Here is a 4,227-nt window from a genome sequence, read left to right as displayed (position 1 = left end):
TAGTGTAATTAATTCTTTGATGTCCAATGAACTCTAGTTTTATGATTTGTCTCAATTATGAAACCGAGAAAGGGACAATATTTTCAAACCTTTTGATTAAACATTTTTCAAAACTCTTCTAATACATTTTCAGAACTTTTGAAAATAAAAGAAGAAGAAAAACACTTTTCAAACAAGATAATCTCTCTACAGTGGATATTGGTGTTTGACATGTGGATCTCAGACGTAAAGCTCATGTTTAAAATCAGTGCTGAAGCAATAGAGGGCATCTTTGAGATTCAACATCAAATATTGGGGCATCGTTGGGGATTCAACATCCTGATACAAACAATCAGACCTTCTGAAGATATTTCCTCCACATGTAGGAATAAGCAGACAAAGCACGAGAAGATAAAACTAATTCATGTTGCATGCATCTTAGACATACTTAAGATCATCACATTCATCATTTTTTATATACATATTTTTTGCAGCTTTTAGAGTCAAGTTTCAACTTCAAGAAGAAATATACTCGATTCAAAAGCACATTTAGAAATTGATGGTAGATGCTCGACTTCACAGCGAAGGAGTGTCTGTCAACAAACAACTTTACAATTCATTCAGTTAATTTCAACTTCACAGCGAAGGATATTGTACTCAACAAACAATTTTTCAGTTTCATTCAGAGTCAATTTTAACTTCACAGCGAAGGATATTGAACTCACAATTTGCTCGAGAGAAGATTTCAACTTCATGATGAATGATATCTAACTCGAAGCCAAACTTCACGACGAAGGGAATCGTGTCCACCCACAACATATAATACTTGGATTTCAACTTCACGACGAAGGATATTCAAGTCAAGGCTCAACTTCACGACGAAGGGGCCATCCACGATTTCAACTCTACGACGGAGGATATCGTACCAACAGATCTACGATTTCAACTCCACAACGGAGGATATCGTGCCCATACATCCACTGTTTCAACTTCACAATGAAGGGAATCGTATAAACGAGCAGCATTCATCTCTTGATTGGATTCCAACTTCACGATGAAGGATATCCAACTCAAAGAATAAGTGTCTGTCAATAAACTTTCCAGTTTCAGAGCCAATTTCAACTTCACGACGAAGGATATTGGACTCGAAACAACACAAGCATGGATTTTAACTTCACGACGAAGGATATTCAAGTCAAGGCTCAACTTCACGATGAAGGGGTCATACATGATTTCAACTCCATGATGGAGGATATCGTGCCCACACATCCACGGTTTCAACTTCACGACGAAGGGAATCGTACACACACAAGCAACATATATCTCTAGATTGGATTTCAACTTCACGACGAAGGATATCCAACTCAAAGAAGGAGTGTCTATCAATAAACTTTCCAGTTTCATAGTCAATTTCAACTTCACGGCGAATGATATTGGTCTCGAAACAATGCAACTTAACTTGGATTTCAACTTCTCGACGAAGGATATCCAATTCAAGTTTCAACTTCACGACGAAGGGACCATCCACGATTTCAACTTCACGACGAAGGATATCGTGTCCACCAGCAACAATGCAACCCTTGGATTTCAACTTCACGACGAAGGATATCCAATTCGAGGCTCAACTTCACAATGAATGGGTTATTCACGATTTCAACTTCACGAAGAAGGATATCGTGCTCATTTGCAGCTTAGCTCAAGGTAAGAAGGGCTATCTGCTAACAAAAAAACCTTCGAGTTCGATTACACTCAGCTCAAAGGCACATCATTTACAACATAACTCAAGGCTATAAGAGTTATTTGCCAACCAAGACCTTCGAGTTCGATTACACTCAGCTCAAAGGCACATCATTTGCAGCATAACTCAAGGAAAGAAGGGTTATCTGCCAACCAAAGACCATCAAGTTCGACTACGCTCAGCTCCAAGGCACATCATTTACAGCATAACTCAAGGCGAGAAGGGTTATCTGTCATCAAAGACTTTTGAGTTAGACTACGCTCAGCTCTAAGGTACATCATTTACAGCATAACTCAAGGCTAGAAGGGTTATCTCTTCCGACAAAGACCTTCGAGTTTAACTACACTTAGCTCAAAGGCATATCAATTGCAACATAACTCAAGGCTAGAAGGGTTATCTATCAACAAAGACCTTCAAGTTCGATTACACTCAGGCATATCAAATTTAAAGCATAACTCAAGGCAAGAAGGGCTATCTGTCATCAAGACCTTCGAGTTTGATTTCATTTCAGCTCATAGGCATATTAACCGCATGGTAGCAATGAGAAACTACCTTCTAGAAGAATTTTTAAGCCGAGGTCTTTAATCGAGAAGAAGACCAAGGCCCAATTCCAGGCTCAGCCTGAAGCCCAACTACAGTTACTCCCTAACAAATGTATCAAGCCTCAAAAACAAAAAAGGACCAGACAAAAACTGATTGTCATTTTCGTCTTTGCCCTATTCTTGTTAACACAAGAATGTGCAAAGAGGGGCAACTGTAATAACCAATTTTTGTCCATGCTGCAGTACCCCACGCCAGCTTCACCCACGCTGCATACACTCATCTCGTGACCATACTTGTCGGCCACCAACACAACACACTAACGCTTCACCCATGTTCAGCTCCACCATGATGTGTCGCTGCCCATACCGCTTTACCCATATTGCTCCATTATTGTTTGTTTTTTCCTTCCTCTATAAGGGTATAAAACCCAGGCACTAAAACAATGTAAAGGGGGAGAAACAATTGTAAAGGGATTACTCTCGTTTTTCAGAAGGGGATAGCAATAAAATACATATTTTTTTCAGCAATCTTGAGGTAGTTCAGTTTATATTTCAGTTTTCTTTAATTTATTTGTTCAATTCGAATGCAACTAATAATGAGAATTTTAGTTTGTAATTTTGTTCGTAGTTAATGTAAAATCCACGAGTTTAAAAAAAATAATAATAATTAAAATAGAGATAGAGAGTTAAGTTACCTTGCTGCAGTATGTCGGAGTAGGGGTGTCGTCGTCATCGGGTCTAGAGTTGAGTGGTCAGTGTGGATCTCGAGTTCACTGGAAATTTGGGTCGCCATGGTTGCTCTGTGAAGGAAAAGAAAGCGAAAAGACTAGAAATGAAAAAACTAATCTGGTTCACGAGTAGAATAAAGAAAGGAAAAGATATTAAGTTTTAAAACATTTTGGTTAAATCACTTGTCAGGCCACTAGTTTTTAGGAGTTTTATATTTTGTTCATATATATTAATGATTAAATCACGCATAAGGACCCCATGTTCAGTGTGCTTTATTCTTTGGTCCTAGCAGGGTAAAATCACTTTTTAGCTCCCTTATTTTAATGCCTTTTGCACTCTGGTCATATATTTTGTTATGTGTTTCGAAAATGAATATTGATTTTAATAATCTTCGAATTTAGCCACTTTTATTTTAATTTTTTTATTCGGATCCTTGTTTATTTTTTATTTAGCTATTATTTTATGTTTTATTACATTTTAGTCAACATAATTATATTTTATTACAATTTAGGCTCATGTATTTATTTTAAATTGATTGTTGAGGATCTTATTTGTTCATATTTATTTATTAGGCCTTTTACTTTAATCCTTTAATTTTCTGTTTGTGCTATTTTAGTACTTTATTTTTTTTCTATTTAATCTATTAAGTTTCTGTTTTTCTCTTGCAGTCATTCCTATAATTAATTCGATCTGTGAATTTTATATTTCTATTTTTTTATTTTTTATATAAATTCTCTTTCACTCCCTTTTATTTATTTATTTACCTATTTTATATTTTATCTTTTAATACTAACTCTTTGTCTTTGTTGGTTTTATTTTTTTACTTTATTTATGATTTTTAGGGATAGTTTTAATTGATCAAAAATGTAAATAATTATGATCGAATTTTTAAATTTTAATTTTAATTTTAATTTTTGTAATTAAGACAATCGATAAATTAAATGGTACCGAAAGGGTAGTTCAAGGGTGCTAATCATTCCTTGACTGTAACCGACTCCCGAGCCCGATATATTTATGGTAAAACGCAGATCAGGTAAGATGGTATCCGATCAACCTAAATATATTTTTTAAATGATCGGTGGCGACTCCTAATATTTTATTTCAAGTCGAAGCTAAATTTCGGGTCCACTCGAAAGGCGGTTGCGACAAAAATGAAGAGGGTGTAAAAGAAGATTAGAAAGAAGATGCGCCTTCATTGTCTTTATCAGGTAAGAAAAAGAAAAAAAAATGAAAGTCTTC

This window comes from Hibiscus syriacus, unplaced genomic scaffold (genome assembly GCF_006381635.1).
Source record: "Hibiscus syriacus cultivar Baekdansim isolate YM2019G1 unplaced genomic scaffold, ASM638163v2 tig00110393_pilon, whole genome shotgun sequence".
Taxonomy (NCBI): Eukaryota; Viridiplantae; Streptophyta; class Magnoliopsida; order Malvales; family Malvaceae; genus Hibiscus; species Hibiscus syriacus.
Note: the sequence above shows the minus strand (reverse complement) of the source record.